Below are 24,507 nucleotides of genomic sequence, written 5' to 3'. Positions count from 1 at the left end.
GTATGGCATAGTGATCAACAGTATGTACCCCAGGGAGTTCCCACTGTGCCTCAGTGGGAAGGAACCCGACTAGTAACCTTGAGGATGCGGTTTTAATCCCTGGTCTTGCTCAGTGGGTTAAGGATCTGTGGTGTAGACTGCAGATGCAGCTTGGATCCCGCATCGCTGTGGCTGTGGTGTAGGCTGGCAGCTGCAGCTCCAATTAGACCCATAGCCTGGGAACTTCCATATGCTGCAGGTGGGGCCCTGAAAAAATAAAATAAAAATAAGATGGTCTCTTCAATAAGTGGTGCTGGAAAAAATGGACATGTAAAAGAATGAAATTGGAGCATTCCCTCACATATATATAAAAATATACTCAAAATGGATTAAAGACCTAAACGTAAGGTCTAAAACCATAAAATTCCTAATAGAGAGCATGTGTTTATGTTAATGCTCTTTGGGATAAATTGTAGCGATATGTTTTTAGATATGTTTCCTAAGGCAAAAGAGAAAAAAGCAAAAGTAAGTAAATGGAACTTATTTAAACTTACTTTGCACAGCAAAGGAAACTATCAACAAAACAAAAAGATAACCCACTGAATGGGAGAAAATACTTGCAAAGGATATGACTAATAAAGGGTTAATAACCAAAACATATATTCGGTTCATACAACTAAACATCAAAAAAAAACAAAACAAAACAACCCAAACAGCCCAATTTATAAATGGGCAGATAACTTGAATAGACATTCTTCCAAAGAAGATATATGGCCAATAGGCACATGAAAAATGTTTAACATTGCTAATCATTAGAGAAATGCAAAGTAAAACCAGAATGAGATATCACCTCTCACCTGTCAAAATGGCTATCATCAAAAAGCCCACAAATAACAAATGTTGTCAAGGACATGGAGAAAAGGGAACCCTAGTACACTGTTGGTACAATCATAAATTGGTACAACTCCTATGGAAAACAGTAAGGAGTTTCCTCAAAAAACTAAAAACAGAACTACCAAATGTGGCAGCACTCTCACCACTGCATGCATATCCCCCTCAAAATGAAAACACTAATTCAAAAAGATACATGTACCCTAATGTTCACAGAAGCATTATTTACAATAGCCAAGATATGGAAGCAACTTAGGTGTCCATCAACAGATAAAGGGATAAAGAAGATATAGCATCTGTAAATATATACAATGGAATATTAGTTGGCCACAATAAAGAATGAAATTCTGCCATTTGCAACAACATGGATGGACCTAGAGGGTACTATGCTTAGTGAAATAAGTCAGACAGAGAAAGACAAATATTCTCATTAGCACTTATAGGTGGAATCTAAAAAATAAAACAAATGAATTGTATAGCAAAAAAGAAACAGACTCACAGGTACAGAGATCAAACTAGCGGTAAAGACAGGATTAAGAGATACAAACAGCTATGTATAAAATAGGTAAGTAACAGGGAAATGTATCGTTATTTTGTAATAACTTTAAATGAAGTATGATCGATAAAAAACATTGAATCACTATCTTGTACACCTGAAACGAATATAACATTAATTTTAAAAGAAGAAGAAGAGATCCCAGGAGTTCCCATTTAGAGAAAACGTCATATGAGCACACAGTGAGAAGTCAGCTATCTCCAAGTCAAGGAGAGTGGTCTCAGGAGAAACCAACCCTGCTGATACCTTGATCTTGGTTCCGGAACTAGGAGAAATAAATTTCTGCTAAGTCGTTTAGTCTGTGGAATTTTATTAAGGCAGTCCTAGCAAACACATACAACCACCCTCATGCACTGTCATGAGTACCAAATGAGTTAATGGGTATAGAGCCTAGAACATGGTAAATGCTCATCAATGTTTGTTCCTGTTATTTTTATTAACTTATGAACAGAGAACAGGAGGAAAAGGATGGAAGGATATTTCCTATATCCCTCATCATCAAAATTCCTTTGGAAAAACAGCCAGAGCAGATTAAGCTCCTGCTTTTGATGCTAAGGGCTGGGTTGGGCACATTCTAAGAGAGGTAAAATGTAGTCCATGGCAATAAGCTACCTCGGCGCACACCTTCTGTTTTCAGATGACAGTGGGATCCAAACTGCAGTCCTCATTTCCTAACACACATAACAAACATGAGGCTCCAGCAGCAGCTAAACCATGGTCCACAGAGCACTCCCTATGTTAATCCAACATCAGCCTCATTTTTCTCAAGAAATGAATTTTTGACAGCTAGAAAGATCCAGCCCTGGAACCGCAGGAAGAAGGGAAGGTTGCGAGCAAAGGCGAATCACTGCTTTTCTCTCCCACTGTATTAAGGGTGTTTCTCTTAAGAACATTCTAGAGGAACTGCTCTTATAGGTGGGTTGTACGTGGGATAAATGAACTGCCTCTACTCTGCCCAGCCACTTGCCTCCTTTTCATTTCTCTGACTCAGCGAAACCTGTATCATCTACTTGTGTCTACATGCACACACAGAAATAAGTACATAAATACGCTAAAATATTAACAGCGGCTTCCTAGCACTTACAGAATTATTCAACATTCTTCATTTTTTCTTCTTTTTCATACATTTATATCTGTTTTTTGTACCAGAATATGTGCTATTTGCATGATTTTTAAAGTTATTTTAAAAGTAGAATTTTCAAATCCTACAGCTTGTACAAAAAAATTAATATTCTCCTGAAAAAAAATTAAACCCTTCACTATCAATTATTGGAATAACTAAAGATTTGCAGTGGAGGGCTTTTTTAAATATTGTTGTTTATTTACATTTATCCAAAAAAGTTGTTTTGATTCTCCATGGCAGTTGGTGTATATAGGTTCAATTTGTAAAACTTAGATTCTTAAATTCTTAAACCATTTCCCAAATGTAGTCTCTTCATCAATTTTTCTGCTTGTAAGTCAAAATAATCCTTGAACAACATGTTTAAAGCTATAGCCCCAGGTCTAGTTATTTCAGGGTGAGTCACTTAACTACAGAAACTGAATTTTGATGGAGTTGAATGAGGATGGCTTGAGGTATTATGTTTAATATTCACTTACAGATGGTTTCAGAGATTGTTGTAATTAAACTGGAGAGCCGCCTTGAGAGCCTGCTTATTCCCTGCGAGGTCCCAGTGGATTTCCAACACGCCTCACCCAGACAAGCTCTCTACTCCTCATCGTTCCCAAATCCTCTTCTTTCCTTTCAAGGCTTTCCTTGTTTGGGGTCTTATCCTACCACGGTCTTGCTTCCCTGAAGAAACGGTAAAACCATTCATACTGTAGGAATAAGGACCCCAATGGAAGATGACTAATAAATGCATTTTGCACATGGATGCTGTGTTTTGTTCATCTTTTTACTCACATCATATATTGCACATGTATGTGTGCTACACAGTAGACATACGGGAGGTAGAGAGAAGAATTTTAGAGAAAAATACATAAGACATCTTTCCCAAAATCTGGTCTAAAATGCAGAAAGTTTTCTTCATTCCAAAACTATTTCCTTGTTTCAGATGACCTTGAACCAATCTTTTTCTCTGAATATACTACAGCTTACCTCAGTGAACCATCAAGCCCAAACAACACACAGCAGAGCCTGGCTCTACTGCAAATAAACAAACTATTAATCATTTCAAACTACTAGCTCCCTTTAGTGCAGTAATCCACATATAGTACACACTCAATACATGTTATTGGAGATTGTGATAAATGGTATGAACGGTAAAGGCACACGGGAGGCAATAAACACGTGTTGAATAACTTGATTCAACAGCAAATTGAGAGTGTTTAAGAAAAAAGTAGGTCTTTGTTTTTAATCTGGAGTTGTTTTCTCAATGTGTGGTGTATGCCATTTCTAAATCACCATCTAAAATGTATTTTCTCTCCAAACTCTACATTTTAAAAAAAACTTGTACACTTTAATCTAGCGTAATCGAAAAGGTTCTACTTTCACACATCGATTAGAGATTATACTTAAAATAATAGATTATTAAAGGCTTACAGGAGTTCTCCTGTGGCACAACAGGTTAAGGATCCATCATTGTCACTGCAGCAGCTTGGGTGGCTGCTGTAGTGCAGGTTCAATCCCTGCCCCAGGAACTTCCACATGTTATGGGCACGGCCAAAAATGCAAATAAGTAAATAAAGACCTTTGGCAAAATCATTTGTTGTGAAATGCAGAAATGCAGTAATTCAAAATTCATCAAGAAGACCTAAGAAGTTATAAGCTAAAATCAGCAGCTGCAGTCTACTCAAAACATTTAGTATAAAATAATCCCCCTTTTGTTTTTAACAACCTTTTCTAAAGGCTAGATCAATTAATCCTATTTATCACAAAACACCAACGGCAGAATATTTTTAAGGACCAACATTTAAGTTTTCACAAGTTTGAAAATATACCTCTTTTACTTGCTTTGAAGAATAGCCCTGACTATTAAAAAAACCACCATTTTCTAAGTTAAAAATTATTTCTTTATCATAATTTCTATGTGTTTTTATCAGTTTTACTGGTTTTGCTTTCCTTCTGCCTTTGGCAGTGCTAAAATAACTGATTCTGCAAAAAATATCATAAGAAAAATACTGCTACGCATACGTACTGAACAAGCGATCTCTACAGCGCACACGCTTAGGAACACACATGGTCTATGCAACAGGTGGTCATACCACATCATCTTATCTCCCTCCTCCACAGGATTCGAATCAAATAGCCTATACCCTCAGATTGGAGGTCACATTTTAAATCAGTTGACTTCCATGAAATTTAATGTACTCACAAGTAGTAAAACTGAACGGCTTTAATAATCAGTTCTTTGTGTTGTTTTTTGTTTTGTTTTGTCTTTTCTAGAGCCGAACCCGCGGCATATAGAGGTTCCCAGGTGGGATCCGAGCCGCATCTGCTACCTACACCACAGCTCAAGGCAACGCCAGATCCTTAACCCACTGAGCGAGGCCAGGGATCAAACCCACAACCTCATGGTTCCTAGTCAGATCCGTTAACCACTGAGCCATAACGGGAACTCCAATCACTTAGTATTTTTTTTTTTTTTATTTTTTTGCTATTTTCTTGGGCTGCTTTCACGGCATATGGAGGTTCCCAGGCTAGGGGTCGAATCGGAGCTGTAGCCACTGGCCTACGCCAGAGCCACAGCAACGCAGGATCCGAGCCGCGTCTGCAACCTACACCACAGCTCACGGCAACGCCAGATCGTTAACCCACTGAGCAAGGGCAGGGACCGAACCCGCCACCTCATGGTTCCTAGTTGGATTTGTTAACCACTGCACCATGACGGGAACTCCTTTTTTTTTTTTTTTTTTTTTTTTTGTCTGTATTTTCTTAATATACGTGACTTGAATTGCAAAGTCATCAATTGTAATAAGTGATTTTTTAATGAAAATGAAATGTTTCATACGGGAAAATTCATGGAGATTAGAGAAAAAGCCATGAAGCTTAAAATCACCTGTGTTCCATTTTCTGGTTTATTTCCTCTTAAATCCCTTCTTAGAATCTGTCTTGCTCAGTGGCATCAGCTAATATCCACGCTAATAAATTATCGCTGAATGTTTACAGGAAGTCTTGAGAACAAAAAGTAAGGACTCTAGAAAGAACTCCTCCTGTGTCTCAGTCCTCACTGTGGCTCCTCCATCTTCTAACATGATGCTCTCGGTGGAACTGCACCCATGCATTCATTCCATCACAGGTATCCTGAGTGTCTGCACCAACCACTTGGGTGAACAAAGAATAAGACCTGGTTCCTTCTCCTAATGAGGTTAGAGGCTACCAAGGGATGTGGCGCATAGGAGGGGATTACATGCAATATGCCACGACTGTTTGAGAAGGGCCTGCAGTTCACTTGAGAGGGAACGAGTCAGGTAGAGCAACGAATACCTGTGCACTTCTGTCACCTGTTTCACTTACTTCTAAGGCCCATGCTTAATCCATTTTTCTATGTGGTGGAACCCACTCTCAAATAACGGCTTACTCAGAAATAAACCATGTGGTAAAACTCAACATTAGTTTTGGATAATGAGCAACTAGTTCTCCTGTTGTTAAAACTTTCATATTAATCATAAGTAGTTCTGTCAATGGTCTCATCACTAATCCACAAATCCAGGGAATGACGGCACCATAAAAGACCCAAGAAAAATTAAATTAAGATAACTGTCTAAAAAAAAAAAAAAACCCAGTTTTTAAGTATACAGAGTCTACTTTTGGATGAAGTAATCAAGTGTGCACATGTGCGGGTGCCTGCATGTGCATCTGATTAAATGTGCAATAGGAGTGCCCATCTTCTGGGTAATTTCACCAAGTTCCAACACCCTGTTTTGCTTCTTGATATATTGACTAATAATTGTGTTGGGCCATTGACTCATATTATCCTGGATTAGGTAGAATAATGACTCTACATTTATTTTCTTGTGTTTAATAGCAATAAATTATTATTTCTTCTTAAAATATCTTAAAATGCTCAAGTTTAAAGAAAAATGTGTAACAAGATAATTCTTTCTGATGTTTTTTTATCTTGGCCTATCCTAATCATATTTTGTACAATTCTTGAGATAGTTTTAATTTTGAGCTCTGTATATGATTGAAATTATAAATTTATAAGTGAAACAGCACTAAGCAAAAAAAAAAAAAAAAAAAAGTTGCTGTTTATCTAAAAATATCAGAGATCCTGTAACCAAGCGGGACCCTGTGAGGCCTTCGCGGACTGGACCGCGCTCCCCCGCCCCCTTCCTCACTCATGTTTTCCGCCTGCCTTTTTATCCATAGAAAAACTTTAGCCAAAGAACCAATTTAATCTGGGAAGTGAAAAAAACAGAGAAAAAAGAAAACAGTAATAATAATTCGGCCATTCAACAAAGTCAAGGACACGCAGTTCTTCAAAGACTATAGCGAATATTCCTGAGCCATGTCCTTGCAGCTGTTTCGCAGGGGTCAAAGCCCCGACCAGTGGAAGAAGTCAACTAACTGACTTCTGCCCACAAGCACACAGACCCCAGAGCAGCTGGGGCCAGAAGGTTGATGACGCTGACTCCCAATGACCTCACCACCCAGCAACCAGGAAAATGTCCGTGAGCTGATCACGTCCCGCTCCTCAAACACTGTAAGACTCCTCACTACACCCTCTCGAGGGGCGGGGGGCGGCGGGGGGCACAGTCCTTGAGGCACTAGCTTGCTGTGTTCCCCTCTTTGCCTGGCAATCAAAGCTACTTTTTCTGTTTCCTCCAGCTCTGTGTCTGCGTTTCTATTTGGCACCTGTGTACAGAGGCAGCCGATATTTCAGCAACACTCCTAAAAGAGGTGTGACTGCCAAAGGGGGGCGGGGGAGGAAGTGGGATGGAAAGGAGTCTGGCATTGGTAGATGCAAACTATGACATTTAGAATGGATGAGCAGGAGTTCTCGTTGTGGCTCAGTGGGTTGAGAACCCAACTAGTAACCATGAGGACGCAGGTTCGACCCCTGGCCTTGCTCAGTGGGTTAAAGATACAGTGTTGCCGTGAGCTGTGCCGTAGGTCACAGACGCAGCTCAGATCCTACATTGCTGTGGTTGTGGCTCAGGCTAGCAGCCATATGCCCTAAAAAAGACATACATACATACATAAGAATGGATAAGCAATGAGATCCTACTGTATAGTACAGGGAACTATATACAATCTTTTAGGATAGAACTTGATGGAAGAGAGTACGAGAAAAAGAATGTGTGCATGTATGACTGGGTCATTGTGCTGTACAGCAGAAATGGACACAACAGTGTAAGTCAACTACACTTTAATAAAATAAATATTAACGATAAAATTTTAAATAATAAAAATATTCGTGTTTCTAATAGTAACTGAATAAACATTTGCACTTGTTTCAGATTTCAAGCAACAAACCCTTCTAATGACTTTCGTTATTTACCTGACAGTATACAGACACCTATTTCTTCTCACCACGATCAAACTGGACACCTTTTCATCATAGCCAGGCAATTGAGAGAACGAGAGTCTGATTCTTACTTTCCGTGATTCAAGAAATACACTTAACCTTCTTCTTTCACAAGTAAAAAGTAAAGTGGGGAAATTTTTTAAAAATCTCAATGTCACCTTTCTGCATTTTTAGCCCTTTTTTAAAAAATTCTTTGTACATGAGGCACTGAGCTATAAGCTATGAACACAAAAGTAAATAAATAATACGTGGTCTCTGCCCTAAGGCATTCAGAGTCTATTAGGGAAAGGAGAACTACCATCATAATTGTAGTCCTATTTGAAAAAGACAATAATAGTTAATATTTAATGAATCTTAAGTTATGTGCCAGGTTCCGTGCTAAGTATTCTGCATGTATTATTTAACTTTTTTCTCCGCAATCAAGTAATCATTAAGGAAATACCATCATTACCTGCATTATACAAACGAGGACACTGAAGCCTGGAGCGTTTGCGTAACTTGACCAAAGTCCCACAGCTCAACATGAGGAGGGGACAGAGCTGAGATGTGAAGCTAGTGGCCTGACTTCAGGGCCCATGGCCTTCCTCTCGGTGTATGCTGCATTCAAGGGGAGGGCTAATAGCCCACGAGGCTATGAGGACGTAAGTAAAACCAACCGGGGGCAGAGATAGTCCGACATTCCTGTTCGGCTGGGAGTCTATTTCACTTGTGTTTTCCTAGAAGCACTTTCAATGGTGACCCTCAAAGTGTCTCATGAGGATGAGAATTATATATGGTCAGCCTATTTATAGAGGAGGCGGCATTTGAGCTTATTCTTAAAAAGCAAATGGGAATTTGCCAGCTGGAGAATGGGTGGTCCAGGGAAGAAGGAGGCTGCTCTAGGCAAAAGGAATACAAAACATCCCCAAGGCAAGGAAATGGAATACAGTTCAGGAAGGAGGGGCCTGGGCACCGGAGCAGAAGGCCTGCGGGCAGATAGCCCACCACCCACTAGCTGCAAATAGCCCCTGCACCACAGCCGGAGTGAGCTTCTGAAAACAAATGATATTGTGCCAATCCTCTGACAAAATCCTGTCAGTGGCCTCCCGTTGCTCTTGGAATAAAGTCTGAATTCCTTGCCACGACGTACAAGGCCCCGTGGAATCAGCTTTGCCCTGTCACTGCCCCACACTCACTCTGCTCCCCCCTCACTCTCTCTTCTATGGCCAACTTCAAGCTTTCCACATGATTTCCCAGTTCCTCACAGAGGGATCTTCCTACCTAAAGCAGTCCTCCTCGCCCCCTCGCTCCACTGAATCCCTATCCCCACATCCAGTTTGGGTCCCTTATTGCTTCATCCCACCAGTTAACTATTTTGAGTATTTCTGATGTGTGTTTATTGATCATCTGGCTCTGACGTTAGAATGTAGAGCCTTCACATTCCCTTCACATATCCCTCTGTGCACATGGCCGTATCCCTGTCCTGTGCACAGGGATACTGCTCATACACCAAGCGACCTGCACCAAACAGGTGTTCTATGAATTTTAACGGAATGGACAAAGTGTCAGGTGTTAGCTAAGAGAGCTCTCTAAAACAGAGCAGGGGGCCACTGAGGAAGTGTGACTTGGGCACACCTAGTCTGGATGGAGTCTGACCTTGGACCCCACATATTGTCCTAATGAAGGCATCCAGAACATCTGCCAGAAACTCAAGGCAGTTATCAGACCCTAAAACAACTCATGATGGTCTGTCAATCCTAACCTAAGAGACCCTAACCTAAAATGACTCAAGATTCCTTCAGGACAAATACTCTCTTACATCAGAGTCAATTACAGTTCTTGCCAGGTGACTCTGAACAACCTTATGGCTTTTTGTCTTTATAAACCCGATTCTCTTTCTTCCCCTGAAACCTCTTCCCTGGTTACGCGGATCTGTGCCTCTCGAACCGCAATTCTCAAGATCCCGAATCAAGTCTTTTCTTCTTTGCAGCCTCCTGCATTACTTTTGGGTTGACAAGGCACCATACTGAATGGACTACACTCAAAAATACTTGCGTTTCTAAAGAAGATAAAAACAAAGGGCACTGGGGAACACACGGAATAACCCTCTGATGTGAAATTTGAAGGTGCGGGGGGGGGGGGGGGTAAGAGACTCTTCTAAATACTTCAACCTTTTACTGACAATATATTCAATTTTGCCAAGTGCTAGTGCCATAGCCATTAGAAAGGACAGTCACGACAGCTACACCAATCACTGTCACCATCTGCTGAATTATATTATATGCCAAGTTCCTGACATACATTCTCAGCTTACTTTTTACTTGCTTTAGGGTACTGATATCTCTCTTGTTTCTTCACTCCAGTACACCTACCAAGGACCTCTACGCTCAAATTTTTTTAAATGGCTACCTCTCTGGGTCCTAGTGTACCTATGAGAATAGTAGAGAAAATCAGAATAGCTTACTTCTCTTTTGCAAAGTAAATGCTAAAATTTTTAAACATTACATATATTAACATCGCTGGAACACTTGGTAAGCCAATAAAGATAAAATTATATTTACTGTACTTTAAGGTAGGATGTTTTTAACACTCACTGAAGTAAATTTCAAGACAGATCGGCAAGCATATAAACAAAAAGGTGAAAAGTTTTAAGGATATATGATACATAGGAGGTTGTATGAAACTCAACCGGGAGTGTTATATAATGAGAACAGCCTATTAAGATAATGAAAATTGGAAAATCTTAGCAAACAGGAATTATATTAGGAAGAGAAACACATTAAGGAAAGCATGAGAGACTTTTTGTAATGAATCTTAATTCTTTCCCCAGCCTTTGTTGTTATTTGCTAATGTGCTTTGTGAAGGTTGGCAACTAAAGTTTCTTTTCGCATTAGCTTCATTCTTTTCCATTGGCAGGTATCAACTCCTTTCCTGGACCCTCACTTCAGAAATACGGAGACAAAATGAATATGGTACATGGTTCCCCTTTTAGTACTGACATGTGGATTTGTATCACGACATCAAAATGGCTTAAGGGAAAATGCGTATCACCTACAGAAGCAATTGTAAACAGGAAAGCATTCTGGGAGAGTGACATTCTAAGAACTGTCCTCGTTATTATCACATTTCTACCTTAAAAAATTCAGATGAAACAAAATAATTCCAATAGCCAACCTTCAGTTGCCTTTTTATGCTGGAAATACTGGAGCATCAACTTAAACAGCAGTGAACAATGGTGGAGCATCTGTTACTCATATGACACTGGCTTTCGGCTCTAAGGGTACAAAAAATTTTAGGCAGGGGCCTTTTTATATGATGAGCGAAACATCTAGATAGGTGCACAGAGTGTATACGTGGCTACAATCATAACAAATCACCCCCAGGATTTAGATAATAAAGGAATTAAGGTATAAAAGTAAAGAGTGGGGGCAGACAGACCTTGGTTTTACGAGTAGGATGAGCTGGGGTAGGTTACTTACCCACTATTAACAAAATGTCAGTAAATGTTAGTAAGTCATAATAAATAAGGATTAAATAAGAATTAAGCCAGTTGGTGTACGTAGAGTACTTAGCACATAACAGAAATCAACAAGTGCAGGCAGCAGCTCTCACAGGGGCAGGGGTGGCCTCGGTGAAGGCTGTGACAGTTGAGTGGTGGGTTACGGACGGTGGAGAGAGTTTTTAATGCGGCCTAGAAAATCTGGAGTCTTCGCACCCGTCACATCTGATGTGGCACCAGCAACCCAGACCTGTCACACAAGGTTCCCAGGGCGTATGTGAGGTGTCCCCGGGCTGTGCTGAAATGTGTCAGTGTCACATACTCACACAGGCTTCCCCAGGTCTGCACGTGCCCGTCTCAGGTTGTGCAGGCGTGTCGTCGTCAGACCCCCTGAAGTGTGTTTCTGGGCTGTGTGCTATGAACACACAGTCACGCTGTGTGTGCTTCCAGGTGACTCAAATACAAATTTTTTAAAAAGAGGCTCATTCTCTCTGTTGAAAATGGAGAAAGAGACCTCTCCTCCTCTGTTTTCTCAGAGCATTTGCCTTGGAAAACGTCTAAGTGCTTTCTCACCTCTTTAAAATGCACCCCACTGGAGACTAGACAGGGGGCTTTGGTCAGCCAGCCTTTTTTCTGTTTCTTTTTTCAAGTTATATGTATGACCCAGGAATGTCTTTCTCAAGAACCTGGGAGCCATCTTTTTGAAATGTACACATCGGTTCCCACGGGACGTTAGGAGCCTAACCTCACCGGGCACCTTGTTCCAATTTGCAAAACTCCCGTCCCTCAGAAAGATCTGAGAAGTTTGTTTTCCCTCTGGAGGAAGCCCATGGCCAACAGACAGTCACCCCAATCATCAGGCAAAGTCAGGATGAACTGGGCGTGACAAATGCTACTATCAGGTCCTCTTGATGACTAGTTATTGTTTATCTTAAAAAACGTGTATATAGCAGGTCACATCTGCCCAGCTACATGGCGGGGGGGGGGGGGGAGGCTTCTTTCTGATTTGCACTGTCTTAATGTACTGTATGAGAGGCACATTGCATTCTGGTTTAACGCTTAGGGAATAATACAAGTGTTTCTGTCTTTTTTTTTTTTAGGGCTGTACACACAGCACGTGGAAGTTCCCAGGCTAGGGGCCGAATCAGAGCTGCAGCTGCCAACCTAAGACACAGCCACAGCAACGCCAGATCCGAGCTGCATCTGTGGCCTACACCACAGATCACAGCAATGTCGGATCCTTAACCCACTGAGCGAGGCCAGGGATCGAAAATGCATCTCATGGATACTAGTCGGGTTTGTTATCGTTGAGCCACAAGGGGAACTCCCTGTCTCTACTTTTAAGAAGAAAGGAAGATAGAGAGAGAGGAAGGAAGGAAAGAAGGAAGGAAGGAAGGAAGGAAGGAAGGAGGGAGGGAGGGAGGGAAGAAAGAAAATCTAGAGGCTTACATTCATTGAAAAAAGCTGTGGATGCTGTGCTTTGTGAAGCGAGTAATGCCGGGAGAGAGTGAGGACGGTGTGGGGCTTCACCTGCTGTGGAGTCTAAGTATTAGGCGGCCTGGTTTTCCCAGAATGCAGAACCCATGTAAGAAGTGGGTAAAAGTCTAGGAGGCTTCCATTGCCAGGCAAAGCATTTTATCCAATGGGAAAAAGAGAGTCAATGAAATCTGGGGCAGGGAAGAAGCACGGGTAAAGAGGCATTTTAAGGCAAGCAACCTAAAACCGTATACAAGACACACTGCAACGCTGAAGCCTTAAGAGAGCCACACACCAACTGGGAGACTGATGTAACAGTCACATAAAGGAAGCGCCTAGAATCAGCTTCCTTTTTTTTTTTTTTCCCCTGTCTTTTTAGAGCTGTACCCATGGCATACGGAGGTTCCCAGGCTAGGGGTCAAATCAGAACTGTAGCCACTGGCCTACACCACAGCCACAGCCACGCCAGATCCGAGCCCTGTCTGCAACCTACACCACAGCTCACGGCAATGCTGGATCCTTAACCCACTGAGCGAGGCCAGGGATCGAACCTGTGTCCTCACGGTTACCAGTCAGCTTCGTTTCCACTGAGCCACAAGAACTCCCGGCTCCCCTTTAGAAAGCTGAAGGTGCCTTAAAAAACATCCACGGTGATGTTGAGAGACCTCACCTCCTGCCCTCCACTTCAGGCCCGTTTCTTCAGCTCTTCCAGCCCATTTCTACTGCTTTGCCGCAACATAGATTCGCACACTCTCTGGAGCATCTTTGAGGAGGCGTCCTGGGCAGGCTGGCTGCCTCTCTCACATGGAGCCTCACCGCAGGAAGCTGTCTGCTGAATCTCGTGCTGGTCACCTGTACCATCGTGCCCTACCCTTAGGTTAAAAAAGCAGCCTGAGTCCAGACTCCTGCTTATCAGAGAAGATGAATCACACAAGAGAAACTGTGACTAATTTGATTTGGAGACAATGGAGGGAGCAAAGCTAAAGCTGCCTTCAGTGACTCAAGTGTAACTGACCATAAGAAATATGTCCAGTGGGCAGACAGGTGGAGAAATAAATCTCAGGAAAAGTGTCACTGCCAGGCTAGAAGATCGAAGCGCATCTCCGTCACCTCCTAAGTAAAGACTTCAAAGGCGACAGCAGAATGTCAAGGACCATGCTCCCACTCAGGGCCGAGAGCAAGAAGCATTGGCAGCAAGGAGACAGAGGAGCGCCAGGCAGAGGCGTTCAGCGAGAGCCGCGAAAAGAAGAGTCGACGCTTAGAGGCACTGGAAACGGCAAAGAGGTCAACGAGACTACGGGCTGATGAAATCCCCCTTTTCCTGAACAGAGATTAATTTCACAAAATACTGCTTGTTAGTTTAACGGCAGATAAACAGTGATGATCTTAAGACAAAATGACTCTATTCCAACGTTATTTCTAAGCTTGGGATGTGTCTGTACTGGAAGCTGAATGTGCTAGTGTAGCTCATTTTTAAAAGCTTAAATATACATATATTTTTATGTATAAAATATATATGTAAAATGGCTCCAGTATTTTTCTATTTTCCAAATAAAAAGAAATCTAGACTCCAGCATTTGCACTAAACTCCTAAAAACAGATCGCTTTTGGAGATTTTTTTTTTTTTTTTTTTTTTTTTTTTTTTTTTTTTTGCTTTTTAGGGCCACACCCATGGCACAAGGCTAGGGGTTGAACTGGAGCTACGGCTGCTGGCCACGGCCACAGCCACAGCCACAGCAACTCGGGATCTGAGCAGCATCTGCAACCTACACCACAGCTCACAGCAATTCCAAATCCTTAACCCTCTGAGCGAGGCCAGGGATTGAACCTGCATCCTATGGATACTAGCTGGATTCGTTTCTGCTGTGCCACAAGGGGAACTCCAGATTTCAGTTTTTCTGAGATCTTTCTTTAAATCACCCAGTTTTATGACTTAATCACTCTGCTTAATTTATGGCTTCCCTTCTTTTTTTTTTTTTTTTTAATGACTGCACCCATGACACATGAAAGTTCCCAGGCCAGGGACCGAATCCGAGCCATAGCTGTGACCTATGACACAGCTGCAGCAATGCTAGGTCCTTAACTCACTGTGCCGCAGCAAGAACTCCCTTCCCTTCTCGAATTCATCCCTTCCACAGCCATGTCACAACTATATTTTAAATATGTCACAAATGTTTTTTCTAGACTCAGTCTAAACTAAACCTTGCTAAAAATTCCTGAATTTTAAATGTTTGTGTTAAAATATCTCTGTATCTTTTTCCCTTTCAGTATTTCAGCCTCTTGTTTAATCTAAAGAAATAAATTAATTGTGTTTATTTTATATGTTTTCATTATTCCTACTTATGGTAGATTACATCACTGTCAAATGTGTCATCAACATCATTTATCAGCTATAATTCTAAAGTTGCCTTTTTCTTATGCAGTATATTTACATTCCTTTGTCTTTAAGTGTAATTTTCTATTATAATTAAAGCACGTGTATTCAGAATAATTGGTCAGTCACTACGGACTGGATTTTTAATTGTTTTTCAGGAAAAAAGTGCAGACAGAATATGAACTTTGCCCAACACCCAAAATCCCAGTTTCTCTTTGAATGCTCTTAAAACGTCAGACAGACATGAAGCCAGAATAGTACATCAAATTCTACAGTGCCTCCTGATAAATAACAAGAATAACTCCCATTTATTGGGGGCCACTACGTGCCAGGCAACAGGCAAGAGCTTTACATGCACTATTTTATTTAGCACCATTTTTATTTTACAGAAAAGGGAGCTGAGGCTGAAAGAGGTTAATATGAGCTCAATTATACTAGCAGTAATGAATGGGAACCTGTATCCAGCCTAGCTTTGCCTGACTTCAGAGTATATGCTTTCAATTATGCACATGCCCTCCCCTGCAAATTACCCTAAAATGTGAAAAACAGACATAAACACCCAATGTAAATATGTTAGAAACTTGTAGTTTTAAAGTACCAAATTATATTGGTGGATGAAACTAAAGTGGCAACAATTATTAACCTGAATTCGCCTAAGTAAATGTTTTAAATAAGCTGCACTAAAAATTGTACACTTCCCAGATCCTCTAAGATGTAATTTAAATATGTGAACTCATTTTTTCAAATTGTTTATTTAAAATAAGAAATTTGCCCTACCATCCAGTTGAGCAGATGTTTTCATTATATTTGCTCTAACTTCCCCTCTCTATGAAATGACATCACGAAGTCACCTGAAGACTCTCTGTACCCTCCTGCAGTCTGCATGATGTCCGGCTCAATGGCGGCTTTCTGTTCATATTTAATAATAGAGGGGCTGAAGCCACAGAGACAAGTTGAGAGAACTAACCGGCATGCAACAGGACATTCCCCAAAAGCATTCGGCAGAAAACTGGCGGGTGAGAATGGTTCAAGAAAAAAGGTGGAGAAGGTGGGAGGAGGATGGGCTAAATGGGTGGCTTCAACTGAAGTGCCCAAGATAAATAGATAGAAAATTCCAGAGCAATATTGTAGACCAAGATGCAGCTGTAATGAAAATGATCAGGAATCAATGCTATGATTTCAAAATATCCTCACCCATAAGGGAAATTTTCCTGCGTGTCATCAATTCTGTGAACATATCTGATATTAGATACGTCTTACACTTGATTTCATAACCTAATCCTTGAATTTTTTTTTCTTTCTTAGTGGTGCATAAAATAAATAGTGCAATCACAATATACAGTGTGGTAGCCAGCATCCAAGACAGCTCCCAGTGACCCCCTACCTGCTGGCACTCACAGCCTCAGGTAGACACCTCCAACATGCAGCAGGGGGTCTATGAAATCAACAGACTGAGGAGAAGGGATGCTACGTCATCTCCAAGATTAGGTTAGAAAGGACTAACTTTTGTCTTGATATCTCTCTCTCTCTCATCATTTACTTTGGCCTTGAGGAAGTCAGCTGCTATGCCATAAACCACTCTAGGGAGACCTCACCTGGCAAGGGACTGAGGCCTTTTGTCAACAGCCAGCAAGGGACTGCAGCCTCTTGCCCACAACCTCCTGAAGAAGCCATCTTGGAGGCAGCTCCTCCAGCCCCCAGTGTCAGGTGACACCTTGGCCAGCACCTCATGACAGACCCTGAACCAAAACCACCTTATGTTGCTCCAGGTTTCCTGACCCCTAGACACTGTGTGCGTTAATAAACATATGTTGTTTTTAACTGCCAATTTGGGGCCCACTTTGTTATGCAGCCACAGATAACCAACAGAGATGGTCTCTTAGATTCGATGAAATAGAATAATGTGGATTCGTGAGAGGGATTTGTTTAGAAAGACCTCTGGAGTCCTGTGAGTCCACCTGCATCATCACCAAAGAGAAGTGGGAAGGATGGAAGGGGTGCTTGTCCTGCCTCTCCCATCTACGCAAGGGATTTTAACAGTACTAGTTAGAGGATGGAACCATTGCACTTGGACACACAAAGTGAACCAAAGGGTGAGTCCCACTTTAAAAAGCCAAGAAGCACAAAAACATGCTTGGTTGCTATGGCAGGGAAAAGGGGGAAGTAGCTACCTTGGGTTGGTGTGTCAGGCCAAAAGGTATGTTGATACATTCCAAGGTGTACATGAATTCCCGGCCGCTCAAAAAAAATGGCCTGCAGCCAATTAAATCAGACAAGAGGACCACCTGGAAGAGTGACAGGGCTCAAAGAGAGAGTCTACGTAAAGTAGATCAGGAGTTCCCGTCGTGGCGCAGTGGAAATGAATCCGACTAGGAACCATGAGGTTGAGGGTTCGATCCCTGGCCTCGCTCAGTGGGTTAAGGATCTGGTATTGCCATGAGCTGTGGTGTAGGTCACAGATGCGGCTCGGATCTGGCGTTGCTGTGGCTGTGGTGTAGGCTGGCAGCTATAGCTCCAATTAGACCCCTAGCCTAGGAACTTCCATATGCTTCGGGTGTGACCCTAAAAAGACAAAAATAAATAAATAAAATAGATCAGCAGAAAACCAAGGCTGAGACAGAAGCTGCAGCAGGAAAAATAGAGCATAAGTGCCTGTGTTAGAAAAGATGCAGGGAAGCTTCCAAAGCACCCAGGAGAGAAAGATCTAGCTTCAGACATCTGCCAAACCCAGAAAGCATAAAGCCAAGCTATGGGAAGGTAAATTAAGAGTTTTCTCCCCCTTTCCCTCTCTCTCTCCTCCTCCTCCGGCTCCTACTGAAGAAAGATCTTATAAAAGCAGCTAGAGAAAGAGAGAGAGAGATGCTGCCTCACAGCTAGCCCCAGCTGGGGGAGGGAAGGTGATTTTGATAACTGAACTAAGACACTGTTTCCAACTTCAAGTAAACCAAAGATTTTATTACTGAATGACCAGAAAATCTAGCTTGTCAATTTTCATCCAGGGGCTAGGGAAGCATATCTCCCCTGAAAAAACTGCAGAGAGATGAGAAGAGAAAAAATAATTTGCAATTGGTTGCATCCCACAGGCTGTGCTGGTCAAACTTACCAGTTCTGCAAGTTTGGGAAATGCTGCACACTGCAGCTCCTCTTTAGAGACATAAAAAGTAACCGGAAAACATATCAGAAAAGCCGCCTGCTTAGCTTCTTTAATCTCGTATACCCCAGACTTACTTGTGCATGGATTCCTTTCTGTTCATTTACAGTCTATGTTCTGGAATCAGTTCTTGGGCAAGTCACTGTGCCCAGTTCAGCCTGGGTTTCCCCGTTTTTGAAGCAGAGACAGTAATAGTACCGACATCATATGTCATTTGGGAGCATGAAGTTGTTCAGTGTATATAAAGTCCTTAGCACACAGTAAGTATTCTATAGATGCTAAGGAGGGAAAAACACATCTGCAGAAAGTTGGCACCAAGTTTCGTCCTTTGTTCAACTTGATCACTTTTTTCAAGGAAAATATTAAAGCTGCATTAAATAATCAAATATGGCTTGCAAGTCAACAAAAACTGTCTATGTCACACTCATAGCTCTGCAACTCGGAGCTGTGTTGGCAGCTCAGGGTCCCAGGTCCCCCTAATCTTCTCTTGTTTCTCATCAGTGCCCTCTTTATTTTTTTATTTTTATTTATTTATTTATTTATTTTTTGTCTTTTTGCCATTTCTTGGGCCGCTCCCACGGCATATGGAGGTTCCCAGGCTAGGGGTCTAATCTAAGACGCAGCTCGGGATCCGAGCCGCGTCTGCAGCCTACACCACAGCTCACGGCAACGCCAGATCCTTAACCCACTGAGCAAGGGCAGGGACCGAACCCGCAACCTCATGGTTCCTAGTCGGATTGGTTAACCACTGCGCCACGACGGGAACTCCCGGTGCCCTCTTTAACGCACCACTCATGTTCCCATGGATCAAAATTATTTCTTCTTTATCTTATCAGAATATTCCTTCCCTCAAACAGTAGATGGACTTTGAACTACTGAATCCAAAGAACCTACAAAGTCCTATTACATATCAGGAAAAAGAAAGAAAGGAGAGAGGAAAAGACAGCAGGAAGAGGGTTAAAATGTTTGGCCTTAACATATGAAAAACAGATTGCACGAAGCTCTCTAGCCTGAAAAGAGTTGAACTAATTTACATAAATATATTTCTCACTTGATCTTTCTACCTTGAGTATGTTGGAAATTTTAAACTCTAATTCTGTTTTTTTAGTAATCACTAAAATGTAAAACAGATATTTATCTTATCATCAGATGATACAAAATTCTTCCTTCTCTCCATTTTTATAAGGACTGTGGAGACAGGCTACACCTTCACATCTTGAAAACTACTGTCTTCCAGAATTTTAACGCACCTTCATCTTTCCCAAGGCCATAAATTAGATATTGCTATTGATGTTTAACATGCTCAACGTTATTTAGATTTATATACATGTTCACGATTTTCTGTGTTCATCCTTCTTAGTTCTTTCTTCTGAGATTATTTTGCTTCTTCTTGAAGTGAATCTAGGATTTCCTCTAATGAGCATCTATTATACAATTGTTCTTGAGAGTTTTACATGGCATAGAATTCTAGAGTAGCAATAATTTTATCTTAGCTGTTTAAAAGTTTTATTACAATGTCTTCTGGCTCTGATTGTTGCTCTGTAGAAATTAACTGTAAGTACCAGGCAGAGATTTCCACTTGTCTTTTCAGCTCTGCAGTTGCACTGAGATACATCTCAGTGTGGATTGATTGATTGATTGATCTTTCTTTTTAGGCCCGCTCCGTGGCATACGGAGGTTCCCAGGCTAGGAGTCCAATCGGAGCTGTAGCCACCAGCCTCCACCACACCCACAGCAATGCAGGATCTGAGCCACATCTATAACCTACACCACAGCTCACTGCAACGCCAGATCCTTAATCCACTGAGCGAGGCCAGGGATGGATCCTGAATCCTCATGGATGCCAGTCAGGTTCATTAACCGCTGACCCACGACGGGAACTCCATTGTGGATTTATTTTTAAAGATTCTTCTAGAGATTCAGTGGGCCTCTAGAATTTGTTTCACACCCTTCATAATTTTTGTATAATCCTCACTGTTATTTCTTGAAAATACTTTCTCTCCCCCCACAGTCTCCCTCTGGTACACCAATCGGATCGATATTATGCCCTCTTACTCTGTCTTACCTATCATGTACCTCTCTTTCATATTTTCCAAATTTACGCCTCTCTTCTTCTGGGCCTGTTACAGTTCATTGTTCCTTGCCTTAGCAGGTCGAATCGGCTATGTAAACAGTCCCTGAGGTTTCTCACAAATTTTACATTCATACTTCTTTTCCAGAAGCCCTTCTTGCTCTTTTTTAAAAATCTAATTGGTTATTTTTGGTAAACTATTGTCTTCTATGGTATTTACAATAGTATCCTGCATATTCTTGTGTGTGTGTGTGTGTGTGTGTGTGTGTGTGTGTGTGTCTTTTTAGGGCCGCACCGGCGGCATATGGAAGTTCCCTGCTAGGGGTCCATCCAGAGCTGTAGCCACCAGCCCTTGCCAAAGCCACAGCAACGTGGGATCCGAGCCATGTCTGTGACCTACACCACAGCTCACAGCAACACTGAGCGAGGCTAGGGATCGAACCCACAGCCTCATGGTTCCTAGTCAGATTTGTTAACCACTGAGCCACAATAGGAACTCCATATTCTTTCAAAATATTAAATACTTATACTGATATCTGGCATCTGATAAATTCCAATATTGAGTCTTTGCTGACCTGGTTCTGTAGTTTGATATTTTTTACTGGCCATTGCTAATGGCTCTCCATTTATTTTATGATTTTCGTTGTCTGCTCAAATGCATAGGAATTTTATCTAAAGGACTGCCTGGAGGCCTGAGTTTATAATGAATCCCTCCAGAAAGATTTGCCTTTAATTTTGCTTAGAGCATAGGAATTCCCAAAGCCTGTGACCACTTTAGTTTTCAGCTAAAGGTTTTTCAATCTATAATAGCATGGATTTGGGTTAAAAAAAAAAAAAACCATCATGTTAGGGCAGGCCTCATGGAGACTGCTCAAGAGACACATTTTCCCAGAGGTATGGCAGAGATAGGCAAGAATCCCCTACATCACCCTCCAGGATGGCGGGATCTTTCTGGTCTACTCACTGGAGATGTGGAGGTTCCAGCTTTATGGCCCAATCTTCTACCTTGCACAAGTCCCAATAGCGGTCCCACATAGCCCTTTCAAAGCACACTAAAGTGACTCTCAGGAGTTCCCGTTGTGGCGCAGTGGAAACGAATCCGACTAGGAACCACGAGGTTGCGGGGTTGATCCCTGGCCTTCCTCAGCGGGTTAAGGATCAGGCATTACCGTGAGCTGTGGTGTGGGTCGCAGACGCAGCTGGGATCTGCTGTTGCTGTGGCTGTGGTGTAGGCCGGTGGCTACAGCTCCGATTGGACCCCTAGCCTGGGAATCTCCAAATGCCGCTGGTACGGCCCTAAAAAGACAAAAATAAATAAATAAAAAATGAAATGACTCTGACTGCTCCTTGTCCTCTGATTCATACCTTCTTGTCTTTTCTCCAATAACAATCCTTATTTTCTTAACACCCATCTAAGCATTAATTTTTAAAAACTGTATCTATCCAGGACTTACAGATGTTCTTTATAAGAAGAGTTACTCCAGGCATCTGGTACACCATATTATCAGAAATAGAAGTCCCCAAATCTATAAATAGAGCTATTTCTGGCACTTTTGCCCAGTATCAGGCAGTGTTGAAGGAACTGTTCTCACTGAACTAAAATACCATTTCTATTTTTTCTACTTTTGAATGGGGATGGCCTTTCTTCTCAACACAGAGGAACACAGTACTAAGGAGACGACAGAGAGATTGATAGATAAACTTTTCTCATTTTTCTCTCTAACAATTATGACTTGTCCCTCTGCCATGAGAAAAAAAAAAAGGCGGAAAAGTGTTATGTTTTTTTCAAAAAGAGAACTGGCGTATCTATCAGAGTCCTTTCACAATGCAAGGCTGAGGAATTACTTCTTAACAATATTTTCCTCCTCACACAAATTTCCTTCATGCAGAAGGTATATTAGTAGTAACCAGAATGCGGCCCGATGCCACCGCGTATGAACGGAACGCTAAGGAAAGGGCTGTGCAACACCGTTACCTCTGAATAGACCGGGGCTGCGTTTTCATGTATCAAGATACAAGTGCAGCCATTACATTGCATTGACTCTGTACATTAAACAGCATTTTCCAAGGTTTTTGTGTCTTGGGGGTTTTGGTTTTGTTTTCGCTTTAGAGGACCTCTGAGGAGGGAGCCACTATAGGTAAATAAGCATATCATTCTTCAACAAGAATAAAAAACTACTTTCCTCTGTTTTGTATATTGCCAGCAAGTTTTTTAGAAGATTATCTGGGCCTGCCACTTGCTTCCTCAGCACAACTGAACACATAATTACTATGGAAATTCGGATTTCCACATGCTTCCGGAGGAACACAGACCATTTGGTATTGGAGATTTTAAAACATTAATCACTTGGAATAAGCTACGTCTGACTTAATCTGTAAAATGAAGATAATTCTTATCTGCCTTGCATAGTCCAATATCAGGATTAATTACTTAATTTTGGATAAGTACTTTGAACATGAAAAGCATTACATAAATGAAAGTAAGCACTAATATTAAAACAACTACTGAGCCCTTCTGCAAAGAAGCAGAGATAACTTTTCTTCTTCTTATTCTGTTACTACTGTTGTTCTATCATGTTTATTATTAGATCATTATCTAATAATTTCTAAATTTAAAAGTGAAAAACAATAAAAAGATCTTTTTTCTTCAAGACCTAACATTCACATAGGTGTTCGCCTTCCTTCCCAAAACTAGCACTGAGGATGTCATTACCATTAAAATCTGCGATAGCCTAGTAAAGTGACATTGACCTACTTAATAAAACATTGTTATAAGGCTCAGACGACTGAAAGATGGGGGGAGCTGGGAGAATACTGAGAATAGTCTCTTTTAAGAATTACTTGCTTAGGAGTTCCGTCATGGTGCAGCGGAAACGAATCCGACTGGGAACCATGAGGTTGCGGGTTCGATCCCTGGCCTCGCTCAGTGGGTTAAGGATCCGGCATTGCCACGAGCTGTGGTGTAGGACGCCAGTGTGGCTCAGGTCCCGCGTTGCTGTGGCTGTGGTGTAGGCTGGTGGCTACAGCTCCAATTTGACCCCCAGCCTGGGAACCCCCACGCACCGCAGGTGTGACCTTAGAAAAGGACAAAAGGCGAAAATAAAAAAAAAAAAGAACTACTTGCTTAAAATTAAAAATTCAGATACATATAAATATTGATATAACTTTAAAATCAATTCCCTAAAGCAGCAGAGAAAAAAAAATCCCATTTTAATTAAGGAGTTACAGATGCCATACTAAGTACCCTTGCAGAATCCTGATCATATAAAAAATTCCCAAGAAATAACTATTGATTGAAAAATCTAACATTAAGAAAAGAGGAAGACTAAAGATAAACATAAAACTGATATCTGTTATTAAATATTTCAATGACTCTTCGATTGCCACAGCATAAAGTATAAATTTATCAGCATAGTATTAAAATCTTCATCATTTTACTGCTGCCTAACTCTCAAACCTCAGTCATTCTTTCCTTCAACCAAAGGGGTTTTTTTTACAATTATTTATTGAGCATCTATTCTGTGCCAGACTCTTTGTTAACTGCTGGGAATATAAAAAGAGGGTGGGGGGAGAGAGAAAGAGAGAATTCCCGACAGCACGGAGATGAGACTCTAGCAGGAGATACAAAATGCTAACTAAACCAACGGGCAATTATGTCCACTGTGTAGTTGGATCAGGGACTACAAAGGTTATTACAGGACGCAACAAAGGCATATAACAGAGTCCCAATCTGAGGGGCCAAAAAATTGACCCTATAGAAGTGACACTGAAGCTAAGATCTGAAGAACAAGAAATTATCCAGGTGAAGTTGCAGGGACTTCAAGAGGGACAGGTGACAGTATGTGCGAAAGCATGTCACACCGGAGGAAAAGAAAGGAAGTGGCTAGAGACGGGGCTACAGGAGTGGGTGAGGGCCCAGCTTAGAGAAGACCTGTGCCTAACTTAGGACCTTAACTCAAGAGCAACAAGAAAGAAACGATTGACATATTTGAAGGAGTAACTGTGAAATATTCACAGGTGTGCTTTTTAAAAACCATTCTGACTGAGGTATGAAAAAAAAA

At 41.5% G+C, this 24,507-nt stretch overlaps 1 protein-coding gene across 2 annotated transcripts in view; it reads right to left on the bottom strand.

Moving 5' to 3' along the window:
* MAPK10 (mitogen-activated protein kinase 10) overlaps positions 1–24,507 on the bottom strand; it is a 454,812-nt gene that overhangs the window by 340,746 nt on the left and 89,559 nt on the right. The gene's annotated exons all lie outside the window — the stretch shown is intronic.

This window comes from Sus scrofa, chromosome 8, assembly GCF_054392235.1.
Source record: "Sus scrofa isolate SSC_HxYL_T2T_F1_AM1 chromosome 8, Sscrofa_HxYL_maternal_Yorkshire_Landrace_v2.0, whole genome shotgun sequence".
Classification (NCBI taxonomy): Eukaryota; Metazoa; Chordata; class Mammalia; order Artiodactyla; family Suidae; genus Sus; species Sus scrofa.
The sequence above is the reverse complement of the archived record's forward strand: the minus strand, read 5'-3'. Positions and strand labels throughout refer to the sequence as shown.